We start from the raw sequence: 18,881 nt of genomic DNA on the forward strand, positions 1-18,881 counted from the left end.
TCCTGTTGTCTTATAGAGCTCTGATATCCATCATGTGGGCATCTTTACTGCTCCAAAAGGACTCCCTAAAATGTCAATGAGACCAGAGCGGGCGTCTCTTTTTATCACCCTATTCATCTAGGAGAGGGACAACAATAATAAAAAAATAACAGGCTTGATTTAAATGGTAGTAAAAGATACATCAATAGTATCCCCCTATATTATATTTCTCTTACTGTTGGAAAACCTCAGAGTCCCCAGAGGAAACTTCTCTGTATTGTATTTATTTGTACTGATGTGTTTGAGGTGGTATTGCCAGTTGTGAATATGAAACCTGTTTATGAGTCAATGAGAGAGGATAAACGGCTCCACACAGCACTCCCCTCTGCTTTAAAGGGTGCAAAGCGTTTCTTATTGTATTTACAGGAGAAAGCTATATTCCTGGTCACTCAGGTGTTACGAGAAAATGCACAGCAGCCACTATTCAGTGGGTAAATCTTTTCAAAACACCTGCCAGCAAGCCAGGTGTTTTTTTTTTTTTTTTTTCAAACACAAGATAAAATGCAAGGGAACAAAAACAACTTTCAGGGTCGGCTTACTGCATTTTGATGGATTAACTGTGCAGTTTTTATACTTGACAATAAATACACTTAAGACAAGTAATACATTTGCTAGTTTTCATGTGCACACTCTTGTGCCTTTAAACAAGTGCATTTCAGTCTGTGAATCTGCTCAATAATAAATAACCACTGTATGTAGAGCAAGAATCTACCTGAGTTAGTAAAGAGGAGACATTCATGTTATTGACTGCTGCATAGCAGCTGTGAGACCACAGCTCGACTTGTTTTGGGTTTTAATTCTCTGACATCTTCCGCCTGGTTATTGATACACAATTAGTATTTCAGTCAGAGGGTAACCAGGCATCGTGATAATTATGGCCTTGTCATTTTATGAGAGCAGTCAGTGCTCTGTAGACCATCATTTAATTACCCATAATGCTGCGCTCAATACAGATCACAGGAATTGGAAGCATTAATCATTACTCAGAAGAAACTTTAGTGGCTGTTAAATTTTACTGAGGCAAAGCGCCACAGAGCTGTCACTGTATTCTATCGGTTTAATTAAGTCGACTTTTGATGTAAGACATGCCTCTGGGTATACATTTGCCACCAAATCCCTACTCATGCAGGCGTTTCAGTTTTCCTGGTTAATTTTCAGTTGCAAAGATTATTTGGAGGACACTTTATAGAAAGAGGAATTCTACACAAGATCCAAGTTAAGTCTATTCCAGCATGGGCTCAACACTTCTCCCTACATGAAAGCACACAGGCATGTAAGAGAGTCAGCGAGGGCTAATTTACTCTAAGTAATGACTGTTGGCTTTGTATTATGCACGATGTGAGGGGTGGCATAAGTAACAGATATTTTCGAGCTCCTCTGAAGTTAGTTCCATGTCGCCTGACATCATGGATCATGTGTTTGGCCGTGCCCTTGGGTTTGTCGATTTAATGGACGGCACATCTTCTGGTGTCTTTAAAGCACAGGCTCTTATATGCAGTGCATTTGAAACCTATTCAGACTTTGTTTTTTTCTGTTTTTTCTTTGACACAATGGATGGATTGGCTGTAAACAAGAAGGCACTTTAACTCTAATCAGTCATTGTGTGCAAGAAGATGAACTGACAGTTAGGAGAACTTGGCTTTGTGCCAAACCGGAGGTATTGTGATTTTTTTTCTTTTGACAAAGTGAGCAATTATATACTGTACTTACAATCAACAATACACAAACGGGGGCCTATGTAGTCATACCATCAGTAGTTAACAGGCTATTTCATGTCAGGATGGCCGACAACAATTACAGTAATAACTTTGCAATAAACAGTGAGGGATTCAATAAAAAAACAACAACAACAAAAAACATCTTGCTAAACGTATAGAGGAATTTCCTTTTCATTGCTATGTTAAATTGGTTACAACTGGTGAGTAATCATTTAGGTTTTGCTGCATTTTTAAGTCAACGGCATCTAGGCTAAATACAGTACAGATGAAGGGAGCATTGATACGAGGACATTTTCAACACTCAGACACCAGAATGTGTTTCCTCACATTGCAACATAATCGCAACATCATTTCTACATGGCCGGTCAGAATGACAAGCACAGTATAACTAAAGGATATTGGCATCAGTGAAATGTGCTGCTAGACATGTTGTCAATATTTTATAACAACATCTGAGGCTAAGTTGGCTCACACGCCTAACAAGGAGGAAGGGTCGTTAACTCGCTGCAAGACACTGACACTTCCCCAGTAAAATAATTGGCACTTTACACTAAGGTGAACAGAATATCACAACTGAACTATCAGCAAACACAGGAGAAACTTAGAGCTAATTAATTATTTGCACATCCTTATGTAATGTCTCTCTATAATTGGAAATATATAACTCTGTTCTCTAGTCACAGGTCCAGATATATCTGGTTAGTCAGATGAGAAAAATGAAACATTGACATGAGAAGCTCCAGCCATCAGCAAGTTAGTTTAAACATCCCAAGTGCTTATATAAAGTGTGTTAAAACAGCAGTTCAGTTAGTTTTAAAGATTGATTACCTTACCTTATATGGTCATATACGCATTAAAGAAACCCACTAATCACATCTCCTGCATTATAGCCTATTTAAAACAGCTAGGTAAGCTGTTAGGCCTACCTTAGTTGAGCTTACGGGAGTAATTAGTTAGAGATGTCACTGGTTTCCTCGGAAGCGACCAATATTTCCCCATCTGTGCAAAACTTCTGCAGCAGCTTAATCATTATGGAGATAACACAACATGTTCCAGGCCAGCGGTTTCTTTACTACAGTACCTGTGTCAGCACGACGGGCGGTGGCATGATGTTAAACCAGCAATGGATTGATTGGTTGACAGCCAATTACAGTTCATTTAAACATGCAGGCAAAAATTCCTGACATAAGCCATTGGTCATCCATCTGAGAGTGTTTGTCGTACCTCAGGGCATGTCCGAGGGTGGAAAGTTAACACATAAAGGACAGTCAGGGCACCTTCCTACTGAGGCAGCAACATAATGAAAATAAGTGTAGCCTACCCAACAACACAGTGCAGGAAGTGGGTGTTTCCAACAGAGAAAATGCTGATTTTGTTTGATGGATGGATTTTGCCAACAGCAGCCAACAATTAACCATAAGTAATGATATTCACAACTTGGATTAATTTTGTGAAAAGTCTTTTTAATTTCCATTTGTGGACATTTCACAGCTGTAGCCTACAACTTGACCAAACAGGAACATATTCACACTTTAGAGTCAGAGCTTCAAAGGTAAGGTGATTTTGTCTTTCTGTCAAGTCACCTGTGAATAAATCTTTATAAAATATGTTTTGTTGCAAATGGTGTTTGTGCAATTAATGAAGCAACCGACGTACATGAAATCTAACTCAACTCGGCCTACGTGTCTATACTGTTGAAAGATAAGTTGTCCTAATGAGGGATACTCTTCCTCTTTGAGCAAGCTCGAGATTTCTTGAAGGTTTTCAAGTAGAAACCTAAGCAGAGGGCAGATAAATTGTTTATCACCGCAAGTCAAACAAGCAAGCAAACTATTAACAAACAGGTTTATTCTAACTGAAACAGTTCATCGCAGTTTGCTTCTTTGTTGGACTTCAGGGGATAGCATTTGTTGCCTCAGGCAGATGAGGTGTATGACTTTTTTTGCACATGAAGAATGTAATCTCACGAAGGATTAACACCTCATTCAATCACATTTTTAAAACTTTGAGAGGCTGGCGGTGTGCAGGGATGCTTTTATATGACAAAGAAAATAATATCACAAGCTTTCTGTGAGTCAGTATACGATTGCATGGAGGGATGGGTGGACACATCATTAAACTGTGGGAAACAGCTGGACCACCAACACATTTCCAGTCTGGCTTACAAAACATGGTGGACAACTTTGTGTTGCAGCAGAGTTCAATTTGACGAAGAATTTGTCCAGTTGTGTCTATTCTTCCCACTTGTACAATGTAAGAACTGATGCTTGCTTGCTTCACATCAATTGTCGAGCTATGTTCATGCTCAAAGCCATTGTAGCAGCAACCACAAGCAAATGTGACATCTTCTGTAGTTCCACTATTAGCTTATAGCGCCATACTGCAATTTAAAAACATTCATATTGTCTGTTTTCCTGGCTCTGTCATATAATTATTACTTCACCTCTCTTTGTTAAGAAAGGAAAGAAATCTGTGACGTCAAACTCATCTGGTGAGATATGGGATGAATCATTGAGTTAAGTTGACCTCAGAGCCCAGACCCAGTCCTGTACTAAAGGAGTTCCCGCCAGCCGCAGCAGGCTTCTGATGTGAACCAGCGAGTAAACAAATGAGTCGCAAACACAACAGATGGGACAGGCTATGACTAATCTCATCGGCCCAAGTAGAGTGGCAGAACGTAGCGCAAATGATCAAAAGCCACGGGGGAAGAGAGGGAAAGTTTGTGTTTTCAGTTCTGCATGCTGTCAAGTATGCATGACAGAAAACACTTTTATTTCACACACCAAAGCGTCACATCGTGGCTCCTCTGTCGGTGTCATCAAACACAAATCATCTGCCAAATCTCCTGAGCGGATGTGTGCGGCAGAACATTGTCACTTAACTCAGGTTTTGTGACAGTGAGTACTGAAAAAATGCAAATAGCGTATCACACGCCTCACACATCCCTGAAATTAATATTATTTTTCTCTTCCACTCAGTCAGTTTGTCATCACTGACTGGTGTGTGTTTTTTAGTTATCCCATTTAGAGGCTCGGAAAGCTGTCCAGGAAGAATTAATAACAAAATGGCCTTGACTGTGGGCTCCCAATCCTAACACTCAAAAATAAAGATAGGCATCAAAATGAATCCTCTCTCAATATCTTCCAGTTGGCTGTTTCTCTCCCATCACCTAAAACCTTTTGTTCTATTTCAATGAATGGCGCCCATGTATTATACATCATTAAACTGCTTTCATCGTCTCTTTTTTTGTCATGTACGCTATTTTCCCTTTTAAAGGAAAAGCCATGGTGTGGCACCAATGAACCACAACTGGATGAGGAAAAAAAGAAGAAAAAGAACACAACAGGTTTCTCTCTGTTTGGGTGCTGAAGAGGAAGCTGCTTAGAACATCCGTCCAGTATGGAGATAGAATTCAGCAAGTGATTTGTCACAACTCTGCTGGCCACACAGCCTTATTTGGGTACTGAACATGAAGTCCCAGATTGTTATCATTGCCGCCCTACAACCATATCAATATCCATGGCCACATGTATACAAGCACAAATACAATAAAACATGTTGAAAAATCACAGCAGATATTCTGATATTATAACTTGGCGTGATCCAAATGTCGTCATAAAGGAAAATAACAACATTGGATTTTATTTTCTGAGGTAAAAACAAATGTATTTTTTTCAGATGACCACTAAAGGAGAGTACATGAACTGAAAGACAAAACCAGTATAATAAGGTTATACACATGTGGTTATCAGCTAACACACATTTAAAGCCCTGTTACATGCTTCAGTCAGGGAGAGCTCTGTCACAGGACCTAAACCAAATGTAAGTTTGCTACTTTGGCAATGTTTCTGCTTTTTACCAAATTAAAAAAGGAGGAAATGTATCTAATTGTAGGTCTTACTTAGCAAATAATGATTATTTTGATGACTTTTTTTTTATTTTCTTAAAAAGAACACCGTGGCAATCAGTGGCACACACTAACACGCTCCCCGCGGAACAGAGCAGTGCATGAGCAGTGCTGCAGACAGTGGACAGCGTGTGGTGCTGAAACAGAGCATCATCACGGCAGCTTCAGCTTATGACCAAAATAACCTCCTCTTTAGCCTCTTACTGTGACTTGGCTACAGAATATAAACACAGTTTTAGCACTTGCTAAAGAACATTTTGCAGATCACAGATAAACTTTCAATTATTTAAATTGAACAATAGAAAAATGAAACAAAGACAAGTAAACAACTGTGAGGAATATTTACTATTTCACTAATTTAATCAGGTAGCCTAATAATTAGTTCTATGAGTGTGTTATGTTTAACACCTGGACACATTTTAATTTGGTAACAGAATGTGAACTTATTCTGCTCTTAAACTTGAGGGCAGACTGAGCTTTGTATCTTCTAAATTGTCACAGATGCATAAAGGGGATGCAAACACAGTCACACACTGACAGTATACACTCGAACAAACACACCTGGTCTCACACACACACACACGCTCCTCACATCAGTCCTCATATCTACCCGTCTTGGGTGAGAGATGATTTGAGACGGCTCAGTGTTTTGATCATTAGTTTGGACTCATGGAGAGCTGCAGCAGTAAAAAATGAGCCTGCTATCTCATGGCCACCTGCTCATTTCATAAGAAAACGAACAATTCCCCATCACAGGATGGATCGGCTACCTGATAAATGGGGAACAAACCATGTTGGTGTGTGTGCGCTGTGTCGAATGTTTATTTGTGCCTGCATGTGTACACATCTAAATTCATTTGTGCCTTAACATATCTGTGGATATATTGTATATATAAACACAATAAAGCTGGCATCAAATAACTCATAAATCTTATTTCAGTGCAAAGATCACACAGTAGATGTGTGTTAATATATCTGGTAGTAGGCAGGGAATGCTTCTGTTTGTCTCCTAAATATATTTGGGTTAAAACTGATAGGACTACTGTTTTTTTGGCTAAATTATAATCATAAAGCACTAACCATGAGCCAGAAATCTGATTGGACCCACGGCATTCTATGAGTGCCAAAACAGGATAAAAGAGCACTGGGACTTTTGATAATAATGTATCACTGTGCTTCAGCTAGTTGTTCTGTTTTATGTTAATTAAAGTAACATCGGACATCAAGATGGAACTGAAGAGTCACACATTTCACCAAAACAACTGTCAACAAACCATTTCACTAGTTGCTGGAGATAAGTACATCATACAAAGCGTAGCTAGTCTGCCTTAACAACCACAGGGAAATGCTTGGTCGCTAAGCAACAGCCGGCTTCTAGTGAAGTTGAATTACCGGTATTGTGTTAGCCTTTTAAAACATGTTAAAGCTTTTATATAATCAAAACAGATGAGTTATACAAAAAAAAACTTTATTACTTGTACCCATGCTACAAACACCTTCACCTGCTGTCATCATGGATTTTGTTAACATGGTTGTTTCAGTGACTCCTGGAGAATTTGCCTGCAGCCTCAAGGAAACACTTGGGGAAGTGCAATCTTTAGCAGTAGTGCTGAACATTAGCATGATGTGATTATCTTCCAGCTGCGGCCTTAGGCCCGTTACTGAATCACAGCAATGCTGATAGTCAGGACATCATTCCTTCTAGTGTCATATTTCCTTATTTGAGTAATCAGTATCTGGAGATTAGCAAGAATGTATGTGTACTTTGGAGCTTGTTGCACACCTTAACATTTGATTGACCTTTATGAACAATGTACCATATCAACATCTTCACGGATTACATGTTTATGTTTTTGTGGAATCATACTACCCTTGAAGTTCTGTACACTCACCTTGATACAAATCTTTGTATAATTAATTTTATTTCTCAGAAAATGTTGTCCACTGAAAAAAAGTCAAAAATAGTGTTGTTAATAATGCTGAAGAGACAGCAGATAATACTGATTTATATATACTATTTATACACACAGTTGACCCCATGCATAGTCCTACATGTGTGTGAACAATTGCCGGTTTGGTTATGCCTATGTGTGCCTGTGGCTTCCTGTTGTTGTCTTTGCCTGTGTGTTATTGGATATGTGGGAACCCGCCTATAGAAATCAGCATGACTCCAGGCCGACACAGCGTGGCGCTCCTTGGTAAAGGGATCCAATTGTCATGCCAGAACAGTAGGTGGAACATTTACCCGACCACCAGTGATGCTGAGATGAAAGCGGAGAGAGTAGAGCAGCCAGCCTGGTTTTCCTTTCTGCTACGCGGTGAGCCGACAAACACAGATCGACCAGATTTGTGTTTGGATATGTTGGAGAAATAGGTCGAGGTGCTTTGGAAGGCAGCATAGTTAAACCAAAGAACTGAAACTCATAGCTCTAACCAACATACAGCGTGTGTTATTCCTTCTTTCTTTACGCTGCATATTTGTTTACGTTAATATTCCTTTTTGTTAACCGACATTACCACATATTAATATATCCTAGATAGATAGCTTAACATTAGGTCAGTGATTTTCTACTGTGCTCAGCGTTGTGTACGTCGGAACAGGCCAAGGTTTCACATTGATTGAGAATGAATAGATTTAATCTAAATGAATCTAAAATGTGGTTACATGTACTGTATTAGACTGTTATGTGTCATTTTGTAACAATCTTAGACTTTAGACTTGTTTTATTATTATTCAAACAAAGAACACAACCTCATTGCAATGGTTAGTGATGTGCAGTGAAAGTCTTCTTAATCTAACAGTGAGCTGTGCCTCAACAAAGGTTCAAATCCAATGCATTAGCTGATGTGAATGGGATGTCATTCATGTGTTGCATGACATGCTTCGATAAATGCTCAAAGATTCTAAAACACTACATTGAGGAAAGCGGTCTCTTCATGGGTTAATAATGTCTGACAAAGTGTATTTGAACCAATAAAAAATATCAACTAACAAATAGGACATCAGGGTCAGGTGGAGCTGCCTGTAGCTTTTGTTTTTTTAGATGTGCAGGTTATTTCTAGGTTAAGGTTCTACCACAGTCTTTCTAGAAGCCTAATTATCCAAGGAGGTCTTGTCCTCCTCAATACAAACAAACCAATCGAAACATTGAATAAAGCAATATTAGTGTTTCAAAAATCGGTGTCTCTCCAATATTCTTCGGCAAGGCTTTGTGGTGGTTGGGGGTCACAGCTGAATAAACTTCTTTCATTATAATGAAGCAGTTTAAAACAACTGTTATATATCTTGAAGCAGTAATGAGTCGTCTGTGTTGAAATCTAGCAATGCCATCAGGAACTGGTGTACATTGTATAGATAACACATGAGTCCTCCAGGCAGGCAGCCCGGTTTCGCATCTGACCTGTTGCTCCTTTCCACTTAATTCCCGAAATTCTCTCCCCTATGGTCTTATCTCTAAAAAAAATGAAGGCATAAAAATCCTTCACTATTTTCCCTACATGTTCTTGCAGTATTCCCTTTGGTGAAATATAAAAGCTTAAATTTATCTATTTTTTATTATTTTATTTTTTTTCAGAACACAAGTCCTAAAAGAGTTACTCATCAAATATGCATTTTTAATGACTCTTGTTTGACACAGGACAGTTCAACTCCTCTGGTTTTCTCATTGTGTAAGGATGAAGAGTGATGTTATGTACATACAGCAGATACACTCAATAGATTTAAGAAGAAGAGCAAGTAGAGGTGAGCTGATGACCGTGTCAGCAGTATTAACTTATTTGATCCTTTTCCAAACAGGATATGAATAATTGCTTGTTTTATTTTGGGAATGATGAGTCAGAGAGCTCCTCTATTTCTTCCACAGCCCTGAGGCTGAACGTGAGGCTGCAGCCTATAAGAGCACTGATTTTTCTAGATAAGAGAGCCAAGTCTGGCACATCTTCATTGATTTCTCCTTGTGCTTGTGTATGGTCCGGCTGTTAGAGCTAGAAAATGAGGGCGTGTGAAGAGGGGGAAAAAAAAAGTGGACATCTCATCTGTTCCCATTTGGTGTTTTGGACACCCACATCTTCATTGAAGCTGCGATCATGATGCCTATATGAGGAAACAGAACCCACACGGTTTGCCTCGCCAAATGCCCACTAGAGGAGAGCCTCTGGATGCAAGCCTAAGTAAGGAGAAAAAAACATGTTATTCTTTTGGTAAACACCAGGGGGCAGTAGCAGTCTTCCCGGCCCTATCATGAACCTCTACCCAACTGTGTGTGTCTGTTGAGAAAGAGATCCTCAGCAGCATCTTCTACTCCACAATTCTCAGTCCTAAAAAGCCTTTCTAAAAGGCTGTAGAAAAATTCATCGTTCTTTCAGACTGACCTATTTTGGGAGATTGGTTGCTTGGCTTCCCTGAATACCCGGACCCATCCACCACCCCCGCCCTCCACCCCAACCCCCAGAACCCCCCCCCAATAGGATTTTCTAGAAAACGGAGGCAATATTGGCAAGTTGCTGGGGCAGATTTTAAACACATGGAAGCACCAGCAATAGTTTTTGAGGGTTGTTGCTAAAAATAGAGCTGTAATGCCCGACATGTCTCTTTATTTTCCATAAATTACCTAGAGAACATATGGCACCCGCAGAAGCTCTTTCTTCTTTTCCTCTTTTCTGCTTTTTCACAAAGCTTCTCGGAAGTCCAAACATGCCACCATTGCTGGGTGAGAGCACTGCATTTCTGACGACAGGCACCGTAGTAAACACAGTAATCCCCTCCTCCATGTTTTCAGGATTAATATCATCTTTATTCATAAGCATAGCGGAAGACTGCTGTCGTGCTTGTGAACACTACTCACACACACACACACACACACACACACACACACACACACACACACACACACACACACACTCATTTGCCGATTTGGCAAGTGCAAATAACCATTTAGTAAAATGGCATGCTAACCGGCTCGAACACACGCGTGTCATATCCACGATGACATGATATGTGGGTGGTGGATTGATTTGGTCCGGCAAGAAAGAAACAATTAGATCAGAGGAAGGAAGAGGAAGTGAGAGAGAGAATAGGCAAGAGGCGGAGAAGAGAGCGGGGGGGGGGGCTCTTCCACTTTGACTTGATGGATTTAACTCCCATTCAAAGGGACAGACTTATGACACATAGGAGCGAGAGAGAGAGATTCGCTTTTACTTCCTTTTATCTACAGAAGTACTACTTTGCCTCCTCACACACACAGACACACACACCACCACCACAACACACACAAAAGAGTTTAAAAAAAAATCATTGCACTCTACTGTCCTTTCTCTGTGCTCAAAACACACACACACACACACACACACACACACACACACACACACCCCAACATTCTTCCTATCTCTCCTACTCCCTTTCTATCTCCCGTCTTGTCTTTCAGAAATGGCTCCAGCTAACAAGCCAGGGGGCTCGAGGGTTGCATTAGCGAGGTCTTTGGCCCGTTCTCCCTATCACCGAGCTCGGGGAAGAGTTTTCACAGCACCGCTATCTTTCTGATTGCTCGCGTGATAAAAGAATAAAGCTGTTAAGGGAGGAAGAGTATCATCATGACGGCCTCTGGGAGGGGCAGAAGTTAGGGTCCTGGTGGTTTGTGCTCCTCTGATTACCCTGCATGCTCTGATAAAACACATGCTTAGTATGGGGGCTTCTAGGTGTGAGTTTGTGAGGTGTCCTGGTGGCATTTTGTCCAAGCAAAAATTGTGATTGTTATTTTGTGTGTTTGGTCCCAGGCAAGGATAACCTTAACACTCATTATTACTCATACTGGAGATCATCATTACAGCCCTGCCTGCACCACATGCCTCCTCCAGCTCCCTCATGTAACTCACTGCTAATACCCACAATGCTCTGAGACATGCTCGGAGGCTGCGGCTGGGAGCAAGGGACAACACACTATACATAATATGAGACTGAGATGCTTTGCTTGGCTCCGAGGACATACAAGACATCACACAATTTGAGTTCTAAGTTCATCCACAGCAAACACACATCTCTCTCTGTCTCTGTTGGTATTGTTTCCGTCTGAGTGAAAGCTGCTTAGAAGCTGCTCCAGCAGTTTACAAATCTGTCTCTGGGAAACAATTTCACTCTCACAGACCTCCCTCACGTCCATTGTTTCTCAGTCTTCTGTGTTCTGTGTGAGCATTACAGCCAGCTCACCCCCTTGATCTCACTTTCTGCACCGAGTGCATTGTTTCTTGATGGGAGCTCCACTGCTTTGAGATGTAAATGCTACATATGCTAGACGTATAGCACATAGCATATATAAATCTAACTTGATTTCAGCTTGTCTTGATTGATCCGAAGTCTTTTGCAGTGCTGATATAACGATTGCAGCTGCTATTCAAAGGTTTTAAAATGTCAGATGACGGAAGATCATTTTTGCGTGTGGTGCTCCACTTTGCAGCGGAACAAATGCATGAAAGCATGAAGCATCAGTTCATGAAGCTGCAGTGATCATATCATCATCCAATTTCTGATGTGACTAATACAACAGTAGGATCAGGTTCCTGTTTTTTTTTCTTTCTTTTTTTTTTTTTTCTTGGACCACGCTCAGTTTTGTGTAAAAAAAGAAACCCACCCCCGTTATTCACTTTGAGACTGGCAAGTTACACATCAGAAGCATAAAAGAGGAAAAAAAAACGACTATGAAATCATGATATATATGCCACACAGCAGGAGGGCGAGGCGCAACAAAGTGAACCTTTTCCTTCCTTTTTTCACTATTTGTCAAAAACTAATCCTGAAAGGCGGAAAGCTGTCATCTAGCTCTTATTGCAAAGTTGAAATATAGTCTTTTAAAAGACAAGCATATTATTATTCATGAGTGACACCAGATCACACTTCACCTAAATTTTAATGTTGACAGAGGAAAAGTGGTGGGTTGTGCATAATGGTGTTCCAGACAGTCAAAGTTCTGATTATCTTGCTGCGAGCCTGGAGAATAATAAGTCTCATCAGCCCACACACGCAACACAGAGAATGCTACTAATGCTTTTCATGTGCTTTCAACACAGTTTAATGAGGACTCGAGCTGTTTAACACAATGTTTTGAATAGCCTGCGCTGAAGCCAGTGAAACTTTTCGACATTCTTTCTCAATAATACACTAAAACTGATGGATGAACTTCAATGACTCATTCAATATCATCAACATAGAAACACACAACCCCGGGGGATTCTTAGTTGGAGTGGATCCTGCTCTCCTTTTTCAATACAAATAAAAGAAAAACTGCCATCTTGGATCTTTAACTGCTGATTTATTTATAATGTGGGACATACAAATAGAAAAACGGGCACACAAAGGATGCAACAATCTCAGTATTAGTTGACAATGAATGACATATACAGACAGTACACTGAGTGTGTTTAAACGTTTTTCTGCTTGTTTTCTTCCCCATTTGTAGTTCGACTTCACACAAAAAAAGGAAAATGAGCTAGAAATTTCTACATACGCCGGCGCAGCTCAAGTGGGAAGCAGGCGATGAGGTGTAGCTGAGGTTTGTGAGACTATTTCTGAAAGTAAACAAACCCATTCGGGACCATTGGGTCGCATCTTTCTCTGTCTGCAGATCTGCCTCGGTGTATTTTTTCACACATAGTCTGAAAATATTCGCCGACATGCACGCTCACACATAAAAATCCATCCAGTTCTCTATCCCACCATCCCAATTCATGTTCCCTTTCAGTTGTTTAATCACTGCAGAAAATTGTGGGAAACAGAGCTGACAGAAAAAGAAAAAGAAAAAAAAACCCCACAACATAACAGTTATTGAGAGAGGAGATTGAAGAAGTCGACAAACATTTCAGCCTCAACAGTCCCGACCTCGGTCGACCTTGAGGTGGTGTTAAAGCCAGATACATAAAGCTGTCTGCTTCTCTATGTCTTTCTCTATTTCTCTCTCTCTTCCTTTCTCTCTCACACACACTAACCTACTTCTTTTTCAATTTTCCTAACTAAACCCCGCCTCATATCAAACTCTACACTGTTTTCTGTAATCCTTCCAACTCTAATGCTGTCGCTTCCTCTCCCTGCATCTGTCAAACACACACACACACACACACACACACACACACACACACACACAAACACACACACACACACACACACACACACACACACACACACACACACACACACACACACACCAGACTAATCTCATCAATTGTAACACCTAGCGGAAATGAGTCCCTGCCATGCCATTACCAGCTGCTACTTGTACCAGAATTGATTACACATATACATTTCAAGATTATAAATGAAGATTTCTTTTGATTCTCTCTTCTGTCAGAAGATATGTATGTGCTCCAAAAGTGAATAAACTAACAGCAAGCCTTTACTCTGTAAAACTTGGGCCTTGGTCGACTGGTTATCTTTGGAATGGAAAGCCAGGGAAAATCAGGATTTAGATCAGGAATAGACGGATGTAAACAAAAAAAATAGTTGAGTTTTAGCTTGGAAATGTATTGAGCTACCTCAACATAACTCGCCGGGCTTTAGAAAACATTTCAATTTTGATCAATTTTTTTCTGAAAGTGAAAAGAACCGAGCCTACAACAACTATGAAGCCTTCTACATATTTCTGTGTGAGGCTAGCAGCTTGAGGCTATGTTCTTTGCCAAACACAACAGAATAATTCAGTCCAGTGTTATTTTTATATAGTTGCAAGGTTAAGAACTTTTAGACAAGTAGAGCAATACTTCCAGGGTGTAGAAGGGATTCAACTGTCCAACAAACTACAATAAACTGCAGTGCTTAATGTGTTCAGTCCCCTTTAAACAAATCAAATACTGCAAAACAGAAAAAAAAAATGTTCTGCCATAACCCAAATGACCATTTAGGACCTTTGTTTCTATCCTTTAAAAAAGACAAACGGGAACAGTTCTCTGAATGGCACACATCACTTCCTCAAACTACACATGAACAACAGACACGGACAATAACCTAAAAAAGTATTATTGTGGACTTTTTCTTTCATCAGACATCCAGACGTGTACTCTGGACTCCAGGGGTAGTCATATGTTTGACCCATCCTTGGACTTAACCATGGGAATGATGACAGATCACTTCAATGAAATATCAATAAACCTTTAAAAACCGGTCTTATTGGTTGAATTTTTGTTTTGATAAAATTCATTATATTTTTTCTATATTCATGAAGTATTTTGTCAAAGATAAAAGGTAAAGCAACCAGTGAAGTAAATTTGCCTTCTGATATCTTTTAATCCTTACGAGATCACCGTCTATGATCGATTAAATAGCAGACAATCTTTCCTCAATTTATTCGCTATTTTCCCCTGTTGGTTCGGAAGTAGCCTGAACACACTGCAGGTAATCAGAAAGAGAGAGAGACATGTCTGCTGTTATTCATCTGCCTAACCTTCACAGATGTTCATGTTTTGTGCAGCTGATTGCTGCAGATGTTATTCTGCACTGTCATAGATTTACCACATCAATAATAACAGCTTTCCCAACAAGAGACTCTCCTGTTGTGAGAAATCTGAACTGTCTGGAAAACACTTGAATCCACATATATTAAATACCATCATTCTTCCAGTTTAAATATTGATATTTAAAGAACAAACAAGAATAAATCTGAATCGAGGTTTGTTTTGCTGGACTGTTTTCACACTTGACATGCGTCATTATCCACAATCACCAGACATCACGTCCTTCCAACTATCTATTTAAGCTTCCCTCCGATCGTTCACTGTCAGCTCTAAACTGCACCAGCCCAGCCTCTACCTATAGGCTCCGACTAGGGGGGGGGTTGATTTGGTCGGAGCCTATAGACACCATACTACTACGTTCTGTTGCAATTAATAATTCAAATACCACAGCTGAGTTGTCTGACTGAGCTCTAATAAAATAGCACAACATTGTAAGATGGAAAAAAACGTTTGTTTAAGTGAGAAGTTTTTTCTGCTTTGCTCCAACTTTACTTTACAAATAGGTTCACATTTATGTTCAACAAATGTGTCAGTTGACAACTACCAACAGTATATTTAGTGTTTTCAAATGGTTGGATTGATAAACGTGTGTAATAAAGGGGTACAAAAACACACACCTTATGCCCCTGTCAGTATGATGTTAGTCTGAGATTTTAACACAGTGATACAGAAACGTAACCCTGGCTTAATGTAGCTGCTTCATTAAAAACTTAAGTCCATGCAGAAAACAAAAAATGCCCTAAGCTTTCATGAAATCCAGCCCTGCTAAAATCTTAACAGAAGGTCTAAATGAATAACTAAGCTGTGGCATGTAGGAGTAACCTGACGAAAAGTTACAAGCATTAAAAGGTCATATGTTGCCTCGACAACACTGTTGAAGAAGCTGTTGAGCTTAAGAACAGTCGGAGGGAAAGAGAGAAAGGGATTAACAATCTCTTCTCGGACAGCAGGATACCATATACAGGTACGTGTTTGTCTGCTTGGGGACGTGTTTGTGTGAGTGTGTGTGTGTTTAAGCATGGCATATCTGTATCCTGCTCACTTCCCCTGTGCATGTGGGAAGCAGTCAGTAGGTGGAAGGTGGTCTGGCATTTAAGTGTTTGACACTATCAGCGGTGTGCGTTTGAATGAGTGTCAGGGGTGTGTGGGTGTGCAAGCGTGGGCGAGACGAGGAGGAGGAGGGTGTGTTAGTGTGTGAGTGGTCTGGTAAGGGGGCTGGCGGAAGGGGGAGGGATTCTCTCTGAGGCACAAAAGCAGATGGTGCAGATGTGAGTGGGTGTTCTCCGTCTCAGCAAGGCCAGGCTTATCCAGCAGCCGTGTGGAAGACGAGGGAATCGTCACCGTCTCACTCTCCACCGAGGATTCCCCGTGCTTACTAGCTCATTACCAGCCTCGGGCTAAACTGTGGACATTTTTATGTATACAGCACAGTTGGCAAGCTTCCAGGCCTCATATTGTTGCAAAGTTTAGCTCGGCCACAGAACTGATTCTGAATTCTTGTGAGGTTTCAGAGTGATGCATCATCGTCACACATTGCTCATTACACGGCAGGGAAGAGGCTTTAGGGTGAATGAGAAAAAAAGCTTTGGCAGATTGTAGCTATTTCTAAAAGGAGGTGTTGAGGTGTTAGGCTGCTGACAGCATATAAAGCTTGATTTAATATCATCTCACAAAGCATATTACACATCCAGAGGACCAACCTCATTATTATTCATCCATCGTTGAGTCCAAGTCACTAATCATTTTCCATGTAGCTTTTTGAGCTGCAGAGAAGTTGACCAAATGTGAGAGGATGAAAAGAGTTTTAGTTGGCCAAGTTTTAATTCGTCAGGAATTGAAGGAGCTGCACCTTGCCTTGTTTTCTGTGTGTAACACATGTGATTTGGTCTGGCAGGTTTGTAAAAGAAACTTGTATGTTTCTTGTATAATCTTGTATAATCACCCCATGGGTGAATTCCAGAAAAGTAGAAGGAGGTACAACAGTGGAGCACATGACTGTAGGTTTGGAACTACCTTTGAGTCTCTGAAAAAGGTTTTTATGAGCAGAGCCTGGGTCTTTCTCCCTTGGGTGCCATGTGGTAGGTTATGTAATCGGTTATTAGTGGGGAATGAGCATAGGATTAGGGCATAGTGGGGGAGAGCCGGGTGTTTCCTCATTGAGCACTTTTCCTTTTTCTCGGGGCACAGAAACCTTGCGTTTATTACAAATGTGTGATTTATGCAAAATTGAAAATGACATCTTGGGACCACTCTTAATTTGCTAGTGTGGAGGGATGTGTGTAATTATGCAACTCAACAATTGAATGTCATCAGCCTTTATAGTTGGCACTGGAGTTATGGTAGGTTAAACTAATCATGAGTATTTTCATTGCTGTAGGACAGGGGTCTCCAGCCATTTTTCATCAGAGAGCTACTATTAAGAGAGACAAGCTCACTAAATCTTCTAAATTGTGTTAAAACAGCTATAACTGGGCTTCCTAATTTGAGTCATTTGACTAGTAATATGAATGGATTGCACCTTGTCCTTTCCTGCCCTAGCTTCCCAATGTATCTGCAGAAAGCACAAACACTCCTTGTAACACTGCACCAAGCAGTACGGGTTATTAGCGGACAGTATTTCTGTCTAACTGTTGTGGTTCCTCAAATACACCTCGGCCACTCAGGTGGATCGGCTCTTGTGTTTTGTCATCATGTTAGCCGTTTAAAATGTTTCCATGCATGTTTGTTTTCTTGTCAGTTTGGTAGAAGTAGAGTGCTGTCTTTTCAAGTGTCTTACAAGTGGATCACCTTTTTCAGTTTGCAACATGTTGCCTGCAGAGGAGTCCTGTCACTTTGGACATGAGTTGTGGCGCTCTACGTTCAGTTTTTTTGCAAACCCAAACACTGATGGTGCAAATGAGACACTTTTTTGTGTTTTATCAAGTGTTTCAAGTCCTTCTTAACTCCGGAACGCAAAAATATGCAAATAACCCACAAAATATGCATTTTAATAATTAATTTAAAATAATTAACCTGCAACAATTGTCTAACTGTTAGCTGAAGTTCCTGGTCAAGTCAGAATGTCTTTAGTCCTGGACCTAGATTAATTTGGTTGACATCTTTGACTCCATACTGGTGCGAACATAGCAAATCATCAATAAATGTATGAAACAATTACTCCTCTAATCAATTATTCAATGTCGAAATGAATAAAGCATTCATACAATCAGCCACACATGAGTCAGTCAATCACTGCTGATCAAACAGAAGCCTCTGGCTTATCTCTCCTCGCACCATTCTGTCCTTCTCCTATCAATAGATAAGTAGGATGGGGAAAAAACACTGTAGAGGTACTAACTGATGTTCCTGCCCGCAGGGTAGCCTGGGGCCAGTTTTCATCATTACACTCATGTTTTAAAGTATAATCTACTGGGGCCTCTCCTTGTCACATTGGTAGCATTTTCAGACGTGTTAGGTATGTGGCGGCAATCAGAATGAACAGTCAGAGGTAATGAAGCATGAAGAAATCCTGTATTTGCTGAAGACACAGTCATGGCTAACCAGGCTTGAACTATCGTCACCAAGTGTAGCTGGCTGGCTGCATGTTATGGGCTTCTTCCATTAGATTATTCCAGGTGGCATTTAGTAAAATGTCCCATTTAACCTTTATTGAGTGCAGCAGTAACATCAGCAGAACTGGTTTTTTCTTAATTTTCCTTTAATTGAGTTTGGAGTGTTGCTCCCTT

This window comes from Symphodus melops (genome assembly GCF_947650265.1).
Source record: "Symphodus melops genome assembly, chromosome: 1".
NCBI lineage: Eukaryota > Metazoa > Chordata > Actinopteri > Labriformes > Labridae > Symphodus > Symphodus melops.